The sequence below is a fragment of the Diabrotica virgifera genome, chromosome 8 (assembly GCF_917563875.1).
Source record: "Diabrotica virgifera virgifera chromosome 8, PGI_DIABVI_V3a".
NCBI classification, from domain to species: domain Eukaryota; kingdom Metazoa; phylum Arthropoda; class Insecta; order Coleoptera; family Chrysomelidae; genus Diabrotica; species Diabrotica virgifera.
This window is the reverse complement of record NC_065450.1, coordinates 118,646,806-118,665,112: the sequence shown is the minus strand read 5'-3', so window position 1 is coordinate 118,665,112 and position 18,307 is coordinate 118,646,806. Positions and strand designations below refer to the sequence as shown.

The window sequence follows — 18,307 nt, the reverse complement described above, 5'->3', positions numbered from 1 at the left end:
AATCGTGAAAAAAACGTACAAAAACAAGTATTCGTATTTTACGTTTTTCAACCATTTCTACTACACTTAGGACCTTCATATTTCATTCTGAAAAACTTTATGATATAGTAAAACAATACTGTAAATCATTCATTAAGATCGGTTCAATAGATTTTGCAAAATAAATTTTGCAATCCAGCTTTCGTAAAAAATATTCATTTTTTCAAAATGTTACAGGACTGAAAATAAAGCAGATAGCAAGTTGAAAGTTTTTTTGCATATAGAAGTGCACTGTACCTTTCATTCGCAATTTTGCAAAATTAAAATCGATTAACACCACGGCGTCAGGAATTTTTTTAAAATAAACATTAATTATTGGTGCTACGCGCAGGACAGCGGATAGTTTGCTCTGATTGGGCATTCCAATGACCTTCGATAATGATTGATACATTTTAATTTTTATTACATTTCGATATAAATAAATAAATTTGTTTATTGCAAAATAAAAACACATACTCTATCCTTTGAAATAACACTTTTATTAGCAAAAACTTTCTTTGTTCATATATTTTAACTTAAATAATAAAAGTTTATTATTTTTAAACATATGCAATTGTTTAAACAATATTTCACAAACAATAATAAAATTAGTTTGATTTTTGTGGAATTAAAATATTAAAATACAACAAAATATAGAGTAAGAAAGTAATATATTAGATAAAGATTGGAAGAAATTTTGGCGGAAATCAACTTGTGTGAATCGAACACCGCTGTCCTGCGTGTAGCACCAAAAATTATTGTTTATTTCAAGAATTTTCTGACGCCGTGGTAATTAATCGATTTTAATTTTGAAAATTGCAAATGAAAGGTACAGTACAACACTCCTATAAGCAAAAAAATTTTTAACTTGCTATCTGCTTTATTTTCAGTCCTGTAACATTTTGAAAAAATGAATTTTTTTTGCGAAAGCTGGATTGCAAAATTTATTTTGCAAAATCTATTAAACCGATCTTAAATAAATTTACAGTGTTGTTTTACTGTATCATAAAGTTTTTCTGGGTGAAATATAAAGGTCCTAAGTGTAGCATAAATGGTTGAAAAACGTAAAATGCGAATACTTGTTTTTGTATGTTTTTTTCGCAATTATTGCTATTTTGCAACTAGGGCGACTATTTTTTAAATTTTTAACCAATTTTTTATTGTAGGAAATTTAAATACACAACTTTTATGTCAGTACAACTTTTCTCGGAAATGAATACTTTTAAAGTTATAATCAAAAAACGAAGAAAAAATCGATTTTTTCCTTCAATTTTTGACATTTTGATTTTTTAAACAATGTTCCGGACCTTTTTGAGAGGGAGGATAACTCAAATATTATTATTTGATTTATTTTCAAGCAATTTCTGCAAAAAAAATTGAGTCACCTTTCAACGTCCATCTCAAAACAGATCCGCCCTGGACTAAAAATAGCTTATTAAGTATACTAAAAATATTAAAAAAAAAAGAAACTTTTTTTGAGTTGTAACACTATATACAGATAAAATAACGAAAAATTTACGAAATATTAAGTGCGTTCGCGGATCTCTCTATTCAATCCTGACCCCCCGGAGGAAGTAGTGGTCGACGTGATGTCGTGTATTGTCCGTCTCCAAAGATCTCTGTCTCTATTAATTTCTTTTAACTCATGCATAGGTCTTTTGCATATTCCTGTAATGCTGTAATTTGGTCGATCCATCTTGTTGGGGATCTTCCTCGTTATCTTCGGCCTTGTAGCTTTCCCTGTATAATGAGTCTTTCTATGTTTTCTGTGTTTGCTCTCATAACATGTCCAAAGGATTCTATTGTAGTATTGTTGGAGATGGACTTTACTGGAGAGTCGTTGGCTAACGTTTAGCCCTCTTAAAATTGAATTATTTGTTATATGGTCGGTCTAAGGAATTCGTAGCTTTCGTCTCCAACAGAACAGTAGCGTTAGCGGATACCTTGGACAATTTGTCGCCGACAACTCCTAACCTCACCTAATATAATAAGTAGGTAATACCGTTAATAGATAAATATACAAGCTATATTTACTTTTAATTAATATTAATAACGAATTATTAAATTATACTGGGTAAATATACCATGTATATTTATCTATTAACGGTATTATTTATAGTATTTTAAAGTGCACATGCGATTTTTGACAATTTATCCAATTTTCTGATAATTTCAGAAAAGTGACACTTGCAGTACAGAATATAATGTCATTATTATTATCTGGTTGACAGACTTGTACTTTTTATTGATGTAACTTTAAGTAAAAGTAACAACATTAAACACAAAATACTACAAAAAGAAAGCTATATAATATTCCAATGTTTCTGATTACTGCGATTCCCCTATAGATTTTGGGGTTATTTTTAGGTCCCTTCTTATGTATGGGAGTAATATGTGATGTTATGGCCCATTCCACGAACATACGCCTGTTTTGGATTACTTCGACAACGAATATATTACTGTGCAACATAAGAAGTACGAAAGTAAATGGCGCTAATAATTATTCCAATAAACAACAATGTAATTTGCAATTTACTTTCGTTCTTCTTATTTTGCACAGTAAAATATTCGTTGTCCAAGTAATCCAAAACAGGCGTAAGTTTGTGGAATAGGGTATAGCCATTCATCTGGTACTTTTTCTCCATTTAGACATCTTTCGAAAAGTTTTTTAATCATATCATATCATACATGGTGTCACTTTTCTTGAGCACATACCATAGAAAAAAAGTGTTGTGTGATTTGGTAGAACGCGAACTTACTCTTTAAAAAACATGTCACGTATTTCAGCGCCATCTCAGCACCTGGTTAAATGGAAGGATACTACAAATCTGGCCTCCACATAAGTGGTCTGTAGCTTCGACATGATAGGTGTGAAATTTTAAACGTTCTTGTTGTTGATTGGATAGGAAGGGTGCCATAATCTAGCCTCCATGCTAGGTACATACATAGCCTCCATACGGTACTTCCAATATTTAATATTTTATTCAAGTGGTCAATAAAGGTAAAACACAAACAACATTTGTTTCTTACTTATTTATTTATAAAATAATGTGACATTTTACATAGAAATATGAGTATTTAATTTAGATTAAATAAATGTTTACTTGTTGAACTTTTCCACCGTCTGCACACAACAGCTGAACGGAGCCATTAGACCTAACAACAAAACGCGAAATAAAGTGTGTATTTTAAAACTGTTGGATAAACAGTACCTACAATCAGGAAATCTCTACCTTACAATCAGAAAAACTTACCTTTAAAAAGGTACTCGATTACAAAATATCAAAAAACAAGACTGAATATCAGCTTTTTATGGTGACACAAACACATCACATAACAGACCATATAAAATAAAATAACTGAACGACAACGAACGAACGCACACGAACACAGATTACAGATTCACAGATAGCGCAGGATTTGTCAAAAGTCATGTTCCACCAATCACAATGCCGACATCAGCGCCTCTGACTAAACGGAAGGAAAATAAATACGATTACATGTTTTTTATTAGAGTTAGCGGGGCATGGCACATACGCAGATTGTTTTGAATAAAGTAATCACATATACCAGCGGTTCTCAAACTTTTTTAGTTGCGGCACCCTTGTAGGGCTAAAAATATTTCGAGGCACACCAACCCTTGAAACGATTTGGGAAACGACAAAAAATGAAAAAAAAAATACAATTCTGAGGCTCACTTGATTTCAATATAAACTTTATTTCAGATCAATAAAATACAGTAAATTTGATATTCAAATATCCTTACTTAATGTGATGAATGAACTCAAAATTAAAAGAAGCAGTAACAATCCTGGCAAAAGAACCACGGAAAAGAGGTCTAGAAATTAACGAAGGAAAAACAAAATATCTACTCTGCTCTAGAAGAGAAGATAACAGGACGAGAGAAATCAAAATAGAATACTACACTTTTAAAAGAGTCCAACAATTTAAATATTTGGGAGTAATAGTGAATGGCCAAAACAATAGAAGTGAAGAAGTAACGGAACGAATACTAGCAGGCAACAAAAATACTGGAGATATCATAGGCTTATGAAGGACAAGAACTTATCCAGAAATACAAAACTGAAAATATACAAAGTTCAATCAGACCAGTAGTTACGTACGCAGCTGAGACAATGTGCCTCACGAAAAAAGATGAAGAAAAATTGAGAATATTCGAAAGAAAAATCCTCAGACGGATTATGGGCCCGATAAGAATGGACAACAGAGAAATGAGAAGAAGAATGAACCATGAACTAAGAGACACAATGAAGGGAGATTTATTAGAGATTTAAAATAGATTAGAACACAGAGGGAGAGATGGCTGGGACACATAGAGAGAAGGAAAAACGACCTACTGATTCATAGAAGATACTGATAAGAAGAGCAGCAGATGGAAACCAGCAACTGAAAGACCAAGGGGATGACCCAGAGAGAGCTGGGAGGACCAGGTCATGAGAGATATCAAAATTTTGGAAGTGAGAAACTGGAGGGAACTATGCACATATCAAAATGAGTGGAAGAAAATTGTAACGAAAGCCAAGTCATACAACAAACTTTGACAACATATAAGTGGAATGCGGAGTGATTCACCGCAATAAGCGAATCATAGAGCTCCAAGTAAGAGTGGCAAACATTCCACCCGGAATGAAAAGCCCTGATTTTTCGATCACTCTTTCGATGATGTTTTCAATATATCGTTTATTTAATTATGGGAATCTTTGTAAGTTTGACCCTCAAATCCCTTGATGCTTGAAGTTTGCTTCTGTATTTTTTGTTTTTAATGTAAGCATATGCGGAGAAAGAAGACTCACAGAAATAAGTCGTTGTGGAACCCACAAGTTTTTTCACTGCAACCTTGCCAACAACATTATTTTCTGAATATACCTGCATTCATAACTCTTCTTGGCTTCCTTCACGGTATTTGACTTTTAAACTGCTATCTTCGCTGATCTCAAGTAGATTTTGAAAAACTTCATTTGTCATTCCGACAGGTTTACTTTTTTGGATCACACGAAAACGGGTCCATCATCCAGCTATATAAGTCATCTGAGTCAATGTCAGGAAAATAGTTTACAATACTTTCTTCCAAACCTTGCAAATGAGCAATAACAATTTCAAAGAAGTTCGTTTGAGAAAATCGAGAGAAGGTACAAATAGTCAACATGTTTCGATTGGACAGTGGCGCAGCGGCCAGTTGTTCGACTTTTCTTAAATGTTCCATGTCACCCTTGGCAAGTGCTTGAGGCACCCCAGGGTGCCGCGTCACCCACTTTGAGAACCTCTGACATATACTGTCATATCTCGAAAAGCGACGCTTTATACACATCTTAGATGAACAAATGCTTTGCGCAAGTCGATATGTGACAATGTTTGTGTTCGGTGCGACGTTGATTTTGGATAATCGTTTAATGACACTAGTGTCATCTAACGATAAATAGTTGACCCATAGACGTGAGACTGTGAGATATAGTCGGAGAGTCAGAAGCGGAATTTGTGCGTGATAAGTAATATTGAAAAACTATACGGGGATATGTTGAATTAGTTGTGTATATGACTTTCCCCAACAGCCGGAAACCAGAGTGGGGGACGAGGGTAGTTATAAGGGGTCAAAGTCGCGGTTTTTATTATTTTTTGTGACACTCATGAATAGAGAGCGGAATATATGCAAAGTGCATATAGATGCATATATTGCATATTTTCAGACAACAAACACAACATTGCATATTTAAGCTAAACACGATTTATTTTGCATATTTTAAAAATAAATTATATAAAAGTTTAAAATTTTCCTCTCTTAGTTGGAATTTTATAACTTCGATATGAACGAGCTCGTTATTTATCTATCTATCGCTCATCTGGACTTTCCCATTACTACCTGAATTTAACAATTATGGGTATTCCCAGAAAAATATTATTTTATTAGCGTAGCAAGTCGTAGGTACCTACCTGCTTTTAAGGGTCTAATAATTATTTTGTCAGTTTCCGGCCAACATTTGTTTAAAGTAAACGTTGTATCGTATTTAGTGCTTTTGAAGTGATTGGTATATATTAAATTTAAACATGTCTACCATTCAAAAAAGTGCTTGGATAAAGTGTTTTCCCGAGTTAAAACTAAGTGGAGACAAATTATTTTGCAAGGCCTGTTCCAAAATCGTAAGTTACATTCATTTTCACATTTCATTTTTTAAATGAGGAACTGACAAACAAAAGCATCATGTCCCACAAAAGAAATTTTTCTGGAAAGAGTGTTTTTACTCGACAATTTCGCTTTTACTTCTATAAAGACCGACATAGAGAGAAGCATCAAAATACAAAAATCCATCAAATTGTAGACAATTCCGCTTTTGTTCTTCAGCTTAAGTAACGTACTTTGTTCTTTAAGTAACGTACAAATTGCTATGGTCATAAAAGTTAATTTTAGTTTTTTACCAGATCTAATAAAGTCATTAGAACAAAGGAATTTACAATTAAGTGATTCGGTTAATCTTGTTAACACTTTTTCTGCTCATTGTCAAAAAATTCCCTGAAATACAGGGATTACAATTAGGAATAAATTAAAAAATGTTTTAGAAAAAAATAAGGGCTTCGATTGTTTGAGGAAAGTTGTACGTATTTTTGAAGGCAACTTTTCTGAAGATCTTACGACTTAATATATTGTTTTATTTTTGAGTATTTTTAATATGCATTTGCATATTTAGACAAATTTAGAAAAAATACCTGCATATTTGTAGTAAAAGTAATGCATATATATGCGCATATTTTGGTAATGTTGTGTTGCATATATTCCGCTCTCTACTCATGAACGATAGTGCACCAAAATTTGGGAATAAGTAGGTCATGACGTAACTAAGAAAAATCTCCACGGGTGGAACGCTGCGTGGCCGACAAACGGGTGGGGCAGTGGTGAATATAAAAATTATAAGGGATTTTTTGTGACGTTCGTGATCGAGATAGTGAACCAAAATTTGGGAGTAAGTAGATCATGACGTAACTAAGCAAAATCTCTAGGGGCGGAAACCAGAGTTGGGGATAAGGGTAGTTTTAAGGGGGCAAAGTGACCGTTTGTATTATTTTTCCTGTGACGAACGCAGCACAACATTTGTGGCCCACGCAGCGTTCCGACCCTGGAGATTTTACTTACTAATGTCATGATCTACTTATTCCCAAATTTTGGTGCATCTCGATCAAGAACGGCAAAAAACCCCTTATATTTTTAGACTCACCCCTGCCTATGACCCCTTTGTACCCCAAGCAGCGTTCCGCCCCTGGAGATTTTACTTAGTTACGTCATGACCTACTTACTCCAAAATTTTGGTGCACTATCTCCATCATGAGCGTCACAAAAAATTAATAAAAACCGCGACTTTCACCCCTTACAACTACCCTCGTCCCCACTCTGGTTTCCGTCTCTGGGGATTTTACTTAGTTATGTCATGATCTACTCCCTAATAGCACAAGGACGTCCAATGGACGTCCTTCACGGACTTTGGGGACGTCCATTTGGACGTCCGTTTTCGTCCGAGGAACGTCCTTTATACGTCCTATTTTGGTCCAAATGTCGCGCTACCGAACGTCCATTGGACGTCCATCTAAGGTCCGAGGGGACGTATATTGGACCTTTATCGGACGTAATTTGGACCTTGATCGGACGTCCTAGGGGACGTAAATTGGACCTTAATCGGACGTAAATTGGACCTTAATCAGACGTAAATTGGACCTTAATAGGGCATAAATTGGACCTTAATCGGACGTAAATTGGACCTTAATCGGACGTAAATTGGACCTTAATAGGACGTAAATTGGACCTTAATGGGATGTAAATGGGACCTTAATCGGACGTAAATTGGACCTTAACCGGACGTAAATTGGACCTTAATAGGACGTAAATTGGACCTTAATCGGACGTAAATGGGACCTTAATCGGACGTAAATTGGACCTTAATCGGACGTAAATTGAACCTTAATCGGACGTAAATTGGACCTTAATAGGACGTAAATTGGACCTTAATCGGACGTAAATGGGACCTTAATCGGACGTAAATTGGACCTTAATCGGAAGTAAATTGGACCTTAACCGGATGTCCTAGGGGACGTGAATTGGGCATTAACAGAACGTCCAATTTTGGTCCAAATGCCACGTTGCCAAACGTCCAATGGAGGTCCACTTAACATCCGAAGGGACGTTCGGTGGACGTCAATTGGGCCTTCATAGGACGTCCCAGTTTGGTCCAATGTCTTGCTGCCGAACATCCATCTAATGTCGTGGGAAATAAAAAATATATTTTTTAAGGAACTTATATTACATCTTATATTAAATTACAATTATTGGATATTACATTATTTACATTAAATTACAATACACTTCTCCAAGAAATTAACGCACCACCTTAAATATGGGGTATTTTTGATGTCTCGTATTTTCTAAACCTGTTGTTTCATCTAAGTGATTTTTTTATAATCTTATAGCCTAGGCTATAGGTTACCTCCTTAAGCTTGTCACGCACAGGGAGCTATGCTGTAATATATGTACATTATATCATATCGCTCTCTATAGTAATGAGTGAGCCTGCAGACAGGAAACAAATGGTTCCGTATGTACAGGCTCACTCATTACTATAGAGAGCGATGTGATATAATATATATTACAGTATAGCTCCCCGTGCATGACAAGCATAAGGAGGTACTTAACCTATAGCCTAGGGCCTAGGCTAGAATATTATAAAAAAATCACTTAGATGCAACAACAGGTTTAGGAAATTCGAGACATCAAAAATGCCCAATTTTTAAGGTGGTGCGTAATCGGCTGTATATACAGGGTGTAACAAAAATACAGGTCATAAATTAAATCACATATTCTGGGACCAAAAATAGTTCGAATGAACCTAACTTACCTTAGTACAAATATGCACATAAAAAAAGTTACAGCCCTTTGAAATTACAAAATGAAAATCAATTTTTTCGATTATATCGAAAACTATTAGCGATTTTTTATTGAAAATGGACATGTGGCAGTATTATGGCAGGAATATCTTAAACAAAAATTATGGTGAAATTTGTGCACCCCATAAAAATTTTATGGGGGTTTTGATCCCTTAGATCCTCCCAAACTTTTGTGTACGTTCCAATTCAATTTTATTATTGTGGTAGGTACCATTAGTTAAATTCAATATTTTTGTTCCTTAGTATTTTTCAGATAAGGCAGTTTTTATCCAGTTGCGACTTCTTTTTTAACATGTCTACAAAAAAATTTTATGGGGGTTTTGTTCCTTTAAACCCCCCAACTGTTTGTGTACGTTCCAATTAAACTATTACTGAGGTACCATTAGTTAAACAGAATGTTTTTAAAACTTTTTTGCCTCTTTGTATTTTTTCGATAAGGCACATTTTATCGAGATCTGGCTTCTTTTTTAATATGGTTCAAAATATACCTAAAAATGTAAAGCATAAATAAGTCTGCATATTATTACCAAGTCTCCATAATCGTACTTAACCATATACAAATATGTGGTGGATTTGACAAATATTCAAAATATTTCGATAAAAATTGACTTTTCGAAAAAGCAATAAGAGGCAAAAAAGTTTTTAAAACGTTGTGTTTAAATGGTACTACAATAATAATTAAATTGAAACGTGCACAAAAGTTTGGGGGGGTTTAAAGGAACAAAACCCCCATAAAATTTTTATGGGGTGTCCAAATTTTACTATAGTTTTTTCGTAAGATAGTTGCAGCCAAAGGGCTGCAACTTTTCTTGTGTGCACATTTGTACTAAGGTAAGTTAGGTCCAATCAAACTATTTTTGGTCTACATACTGTATATATCTACATACTTCGTCTAATTTACTAACTGTTGTGCATCATCCGCGTCGTAGTCTGTGAGGTCGCATGATACCAACACGACATATTTAGGCGGTAGGTGTGTTCTTTTTTAGAATCACTTTGCTGAGTACACTGGAAATACAGACTCTAGACATATTTTATTATATACGCGTAGAAATAATATTTGAAGATTTCTATTAATGTTAACCTAAAGAAATACACAATAATATGTTTCATTTAATTTGTATAAATGGATTATAAAGCAGATTTGTTCGGATCACACTGTAACTGTAATCCAACGAAGGTGACATTTTAGAATAAATTGGTAACATTTATTTGACAGTTGTGGTGATGACACTTCATATTTGTTTATATTCTTTACTATAAGTATCTGTTTTATTTATTATATTTACTGTCTTTATTATTTACTTTACTATAAAAAGATCCTCTACAATAAAAATATAAATTTCACCTAATTTTATAACGACTTGGAATAATCATCCTGGTATCTGACAACTTTTTTAGTTGTTATTGTAGACATACTTATACAAAGAAACCTACCGGCTTTTTGCCAAGAGTTCGGAGCCCTTTTTTAATTATTAACAATGCAGTGCAAAAACGCTTGCACTGCAAATCTTAAAAGATTATAACTTAATTCTTGTTCTCTATTTCTTAAGTTTTTACTTATTTACATTGAATATTAATTTGTTTTGTTGTATAATCCACGTTTACAATAATTATGTGATATATTTGATTTAAAATGGATTCAGGATCTTTTTATACTTTGGCAACTATGTCAACTTAGATCTCTGGCGTAGATAATGACGTGCAACAGTAAGTAAATTAGATGGACTGTAGGTTATATTTGGTTCTTGGGACATCAAAGTATATTTTTTAGACAGTCCCTGGATATAGTCACAGATGTGACATACCTCCGATTTGTTTTTTCATGAGTCTTGTAAGAGAGACTAAAAACTTTTTTTATAGTCACCTCCTGTTTTCATATATTTTTTGACATGTTTTGTAGTAAATTCAACTATCTATTTACTACAAAACATGTCAAAATTTACATGTGAAAGCAGATGATCCTAAAAATGGTTTTTCGTCTCCTACAAAATTCATGAAAAAGCAGATAGGAGAATTATTGTACATTACAATTCTCTGATGTTTGGGAAAAAGGGCTTAAGTCAGAATTGCACATCGATAATGTTTTGATGATTTCTACAGTACTGTAGTAGATTCTACTGTACATACAGTTTACATCTACAACAGTTTTTTTCTGGTCCAGAAATCATCAAAACATTATCAATGTGCAATTCTGACTTAAGTCCTTTTTTGCCAAACATAAAAAAACAATCTGGTCATAACTGACCAAGGAGCAATTTTAATTTAACCTAAATGACTACTGTTTCTTAAAATGAAGAGCTTACCCCATAGCGTCTCTTATCTAATCTAACAAGATCGTGCACTATTCTAACATACACAGGCACAGCACACAAGCACTATGCTCCGTTTTTCACTATCACCTATCACTCAAACTAGTTCAAAAGGCTTTGTCCTCTTCAATCTTCTAGTTTGCCCAGTAGTATCGAGGAGCTGGATTTCCTCGATAGTCTTGAACTTATGAAGTTGTTCAATTGCTCGTGTTGCTCGTGACTTCCTGCTATCTTCTTGATATTTGTTGATAAAGTAATAACTTATTATGCATGGACAATGTGGACTTTCTTCCAACTAGCCAATACACTTTTTATATCTCTCTTTTGCCTTTATCATAGCCACAAGGCTATACATTTCCTTCTTGTTTTTTTTTTTGTAGACCACTTTCAGCTGATTCTAAAAAAAATTAAAATGAACGGTAATTTTTCTATTCTTTACAATTAAAAATCAAAAGATATAGATACTATTTACAGGTAATAATATGCATGCATAAATGATTCGTTTCATAAAGAATAAAGAAAATTGAAAACGGATTTTATAATACTTACAAAATTGTTTAAACAAGAGATCCAGCCAGAGCCCAGAGCAAAAACTAGCACACAGTACAGCAAAAAAGCCACTAATTTCCATTTCCCACACCCCCTTATCGATGCATTTTTTTCCAATCAAAATTTTTACTAAATTTTTAGGTTATCGGTTATCTTATGAAAATGAAATTATATGAAATGTGATGACCAATGACCACGCGACGCTACATAGATATTCGCGCGGCAAATTTGAAAATGAACGCAAATTGAACAGTAAATGGCCTCTCTTGTAAAACCCGTTGTCCTAGGTGAGCGACGGAAAACGACGCGACGCGATGCGATGCGTTGCGATGCGATGCGACCAGTAATTCACGCGACGTGTGGCTTATGTAGCGTCGCATCGCGTCGCTTTCCACCACTCAAACCAGGACAAAGGTGACGATGTCAATTCATTCCTAATCTTAAGTATGGGGAAGTATACGGCAGTTTTGCTGTAAAATTCATATTAAATACTTAGCTTTAAAAAATTCCATAAACGAAGACGAAAGACAACAAATATCATATATTTAGAGCGAAATAAATTTGGAGAGTTTCATCATTTATATTCGAAATTAATAAATAATCCACGTCGGTTTAAAATGTATTGTGGCTTATTACCATGCACTTTCGATTATATTATTGCAGCTGTTAAACCCAGTACATATTCAAATGTCAATAAGTAATTTTCAAAAACCAATTTCTATTGAGAAGACGCTGTTACTGGCTTTAAAGTATGTTAATGAAAAAACACTGGTATAATACTATACATATTAGTTTTTATTTATTTAATAAACTATTGAGTAGCATAATTTGAATTGAAAAAAGCAACTTGCACTTGACACTGCAAGCTTGACACTGACACTGCGTCGTGTCTCGTCGCGAACAATCGCGAACAAAACAAATTCGCACTTCGTCGCGTCTTGTCGTAGACTGATTAACCCGAAAACGTAGGCCACACACAAATACAACCATTACTTGATATTTTCGCGTCGCGTCGCGTCGTGTCGCGTTGTCGCGTTTGTCGCTCACCTAGGACAACGGGTCATGGAAAATTTTACCCCTCCAGGAAGACATTGTACATAGAATATCTTGTGGTAACTTTCCACCCATAATTTAATCAGATAGATGTTCACGGAATAGAACGGTAGTACCTACATTCCTGGAATGTTTTGTGTTGTTAGGATTAAACTTTTATTTTATTTATTCTTGAATATTTCCTATTAGTCCTGTCGCCAGGGGGGGTACAACGGCCTCGTTAATTCAGATGGACTTACTCAAGTTTTTTTTATGTATTTTGACCCGTAGAACACGAATTTTTTGGGTAACAGTTGATCCGGATGTCGATAAGATTGTTATAGACCAAGAACTTGAGGAATCAAAAAACAGCGATTTTTGGCAAAACAAAACAATATTTTGTATTTTTTGGGCCATTTTAAGTAAAAAATATTTCTACAAGTTTTTTCGTAGGATGCACAGTTTTCGAGATAAACGCGGTTGAACTTTCAAAAAATCGAAAAATTGCAATTTTTGAACCCGAATAACTTTTGATTAAAAAATAAAATAGCAAGTCTGCTTACCGCATTTGAAAGTTTAAGTCAAATTATATCGGTTTTGATTATTTGCATTGGTAAAAATTTATTTTTTTATTGTTTAACAAAGCTATAAATACGTAGGGTTTCCCGTGCTTTTACATGCGTTTTAACGCATGTAACGTAGAAATAGTCTTGATTGCACTAGTACATAAATTTAAGAAGCCCGAGATGTAACATGAACCTATTTAGATAGCTGCGCGAATGTTGCCTTGTTTCTAAACAGAATTGCAGGGGTGGGGAGCTTCTACATAAATGAAACAGAGTTGGATTCAGAATAATTAATAATATTTATTGAATTAGTTCCGAAAATAACACAAATTAATATACACTTATTTAACTAATTACACTAATCGTATTGACTAATCACAAAAAACAACATAAAGTTTTACAATAAAAATAATCAATGATCAAAAACTAAAAAATATTTTCATTGTCCAGAGAATAATGTCATTTTATTATGAAAAATTCTTTTACTTTTACTAGTATCTATAATTGTTTTATTATAATGATGAATTCGGACGTTAATGTAGGTGAAAATTATTAATTTTAATAAATTGGAATAATGTGACTCTAAAAAGGAATAATGTTTGAAATGGTTGTTTAAGTTCTTAAATAATAATTGTTCTGTTAATCCTTTTAATATATGGACATTAACAATATTAACATTAATACTTTTATTAATGTTTATGTGGCACTGTAGCACTTTTTCGGCAGTAGAGCAAATAATAACAACATCGTTGGATGGATAAGTTAAATTTAATGTATCTCTTTGGTTGATGAATGATGTCAACAAGTCTGCTCGGTCTCCTATAAATGCGTTTACACAGTCTTCACATTTCAAAATTTTCGATATTTTATAAACGACATATCCTGAAATGTATATAATAACTTCTCTCTTGTAATGTGTAAATGATAAGTTCCTTAATTGAAGTGATATAAAATTCGTATTGGATATGTCATCGTTTTCATCAACACATCCGTCTTCAACAATTCGTTCTCTGCCACAAGACTTATTAATTATTTTTTCAGGAGCCATAACTGTAATCAGTTCTAAAGGAATACAATTTCCTTTAAAACTATCTAGTTCAGAGAAATAAGGAAAAAAAATATCGTGTTGGTGACACATCCCCCTCCAGGCTGAAACTAAATTTTTCGAGTAATATGGTCATCTATAATAATAACCTATATGTTTCCTGCAGCCGATTTTGATGATATACATAGTTATAAACAAATGAAGATCAAAAAACGGTAAATTTTCGCTTTTTTCGTCTATTACTAAAAAATTGGGCATTTTAAACAAATTTGAGAGTAATAAACTCATAAACCGTATAAAAAACTTCAATATGGCGTTCGCTGAATATGTCTATCCTTATTGGTTACTTAGAAAATTGCCAAATAAATCATAAATTTTGAGTTTTTATAAATATTTATAACTTATGTAAAAATTAACTTAGAACCTTCTTATTATACGGAATGCTGATACTTATGGTGCTTAAATCATACCCTAAATTTCAAAGCAATTGGTCAAATAGTTTAAAAGTTATTTAATTTGTTTATCCAAAATTAATTTTTTTTGCAACACTGTAAGTCAGAAAATGATGAAGTTACAGTAATATTTTGGATAGTTTATGAAAGAAGAAAATTTACAATATTAATTTAATTAAAAAAAAATGACAAAAAATAATTATAAATATTGCAAAATAATTTTGCAAATACATGTGAATTAAAAAAATGGGGGGGGGCTAACTTTGTCCCTAAATCTCCTAGAACAGTTGTTTTTCTTTCTAAATGTGTATAAAAATTCAGTCTTTCTAAATATGAAAAAATAATTTTTCTACGGGTAACGGTTAAAAAGTTATTCTAATTGTTTATAAGTAAGCAAAAAATCGACATGTTTTTGCAAAATAATTTTACACTGTTTAAAATTATTTTTTGTCATTTATTTTTAATTAAGGTAATAGTATAAATGTTCTTCTTTCATAAACTGTCCGAAGTATTATTGTAACCTCATAATTTTCTGACTTATAGTGTTGCAAAAAAAATGAATTTGGGAAAAACAAATTAAATAACTTTTAAACTATTTGACCAATTGCTTTGAAATTTAAAATATAATTTAAGTACAAGAAGTCTCGGCATTCCGTGTAATAAGAAGATTCTAAGTTAATTTTTACCTAAGTTATGAATATTTATAAAAACTCAATATTTATGATTTATTTTGCAATTTTCTAAGCAACCAATAAGGATGGACATATTCAGCTAATGCCATATTGAAGTTTTTTATACGATTTATGAGTTTCTTACTCTCAAATTTGTTTAAAGTGCTTAACTTTTTGGTAATAGACGAAAAAAGCGATAATTTACCGTTTTTCGATCTTCATTTGTTTATAACTATGTATATCATCAAAATCGGCTGCAGGAAACATATAGATTAATAATATAGATGTCCATACTACTCAAAAAATTTGGTTTCGGCCTGGAGGGGGATGTGTCACGAGAAAAACCTTATTTCTCTGGACTAATCCCTTAGTTCTAAATGTTTTAACATTTTTTTATAAGCTGCCTTAAACTGTTTAGCAGTTGGATTATTGTTATAACCCCCCATTGATCTAATTAACCCAAAAAAAGTTCTGATCTTGACTTAATTTATAGGTTGGAATATACACTAATAAATTTGTTTCCACTAATTGTTTGTACAAATGTTGAAGACTATTAATACAAAATAGAAATCCCAAAACTCCCATTTTTCTCTTCCTTTCGCAAAGCTTTACCCCGTTAACTAAAGTTAATGATTTTAAATATTCAGCAGTTTCGGTTAAAAAGTCATTATTTTGATATAATTCTCTGTATTTAAAGGCTTTTTATAATCTTTTTGTGACATATTTCTAGAATTAAAAACATCAAACAAATTATTTAAGATGCGAATAAAATTGACCGTAGCAGCAGAGTTACTAAATTGTTGTAACTGTAAAACTTCTGTTGAATATTCAATAGCATGTGCCACAGAGTTACTAAATAATTGTGTTGCCAACCTTACTTTCATTTTTTGTTTTTTATAATTAATATGAGATTTTTTAAGTTTATTTCGTAAATGAACCCCCTCTTCCGCTTGGAGTTTATTTAATTCCTTAATATATTTCCACTCTACAGTTTCACCATTATCATCAACTAAAATTAGTTTATCTCCTAGTGTGTTTCTTAATAATTTTATCATATGACACGGGTCGAACAGAACTGCAATGTCTTTATTTGAATTTTGTGAAGTAAATGTAGATTTTAATGAATTTAATTAAAAACTACACCCTAACTCCTTTACCATTGTCACATTATTTTATGCACCATCAAAAGTTACTGATATCAGTGATATCACTTCTACACCAGATTGATTTACCAAATTTAAGCATTGTAATATTAAATTTTGTTTTTGTTTGCCAGTTAATAAATCGATTAAGAAATACCCTACGGGAAGTTTCCAAGAGCTATTAATACATACTAACATAAATACTATTGCTTCCTTGGCAATTGAATGACAATCCGTTTGTAAGTCAACTCCATAATCTACATATCCATAATATCACACACTCTTGATTATACACCATCAAATTAAAGTAATGTATCAAAAGTAACTGTATTAATCAGTAATAATGACTAACTTATGTTTACATGCTTTATTTACTTTATCACCCTGTATAATGATTATGTGAGAAGTTTGATGAAATATGGTGTCTAAATTTTTGTAATATTTTTTTAAGTTATATTACATTGCATTAATATATATTTAGAATAAACAACTAACAGACTACGACATCTTGAGCATATACATATATAAAAAAATAAACAAAGCAATACAATGCTAAAATAAGTAACTCGGTACTTTTTACAATTACAAACAATCGGGCCTAATACCACCCTGGCCCTGGTGTCGAATGTAAACAAACCGGCGCGGCATTTGAATTTAAATACTGTTCAATACTTACGTAAACAAATGAATACTTCTTTTATCACGTCGGCATACTTTAGATTTGTTGTATACACATTGTTTTACAATACATCGACTCATTTTGACACTAAAATCACAAAAAAAAACAGAAACTATTTTGATATTCACAATTTAATTGCTTGCGTTAACCTTCAACGGCACGAAACAAAATATGAGCTTCGAACATTATCGGCGGTTCTCGTCACGATACGATGCTAATGTCCACTCCAATTGGTGGAATGGCGTAGGTAGGGATAAAGAAGAATTTGGCACGCTGCGCAATGAACCATGTTACATCTCGGTGTTTTCATTAATCTAAGCACTAGTACCTATTCTACCTACTCGTTCGATTTTAAATGAGAAATCATAGAAACATCACTCACGCACTAATAGTTGTTTGTAGCTTTGTTTAACAATAACACAATAAATTTTTAGCACTGCAAATAATCAAAACCGACATAATTTGACTTGAACTTTCAAAGGCGCTAAGCAGAATTGCTATTTTACTTTTTAATCAAAAGTTATTCGGGTTTAAAAATTGCAGTTTTTCGATTTTTTGAAAGTTCAACCGCGTTTATCTCGAAAACTGTGCATCCTACTAAAAAACTTGTAGAAATATTTTTTGCTTAAAATGACCCAAAAAATACAAAATATTGTTTTGTTTTGCCAAAAATCGCTGTTATTTGATTCCTCAAGTTCTTGGTCTATAACAATCTTATCGACATCCGGATCAACTGTTACCCAAAAAATTCGTGTTCTACGGGTCAAAATACATAAAAAAAACTTGGGTAAGTCCATCTGAATTAACGAGGCCGTTGTACCCCCCCTGGCGACAGGACTATATTATTAAACATTGTAACCAATAATTTACAAATTAGGCAATCCAAACCACGTGACCT

General features: G+C 32.7%; 1 long non-coding RNA gene across 1 annotated transcript; it reads right to left on the bottom strand.

Moving 5' to 3' along the window:
• Nucleotides 1-3,036: 3,036 nt before the first annotated feature.
• On the bottom strand, nucleotides 3,037-3,542 carry LOC126890365 (uncharacterized). The gene is made up of 2 exons (XR_007700296.1): nucleotides 3,273-3,542; nucleotides 3,037-3,174 (listed from the first exon to the last, which is right to left on the bottom strand). It is a non-coding gene; the product is annotated as an uncharacterized LOC126890365 (long non-coding RNA).
• Between the last annotated feature and the right edge of the window lie 14,765 nt (nucleotides 3,543-18,307).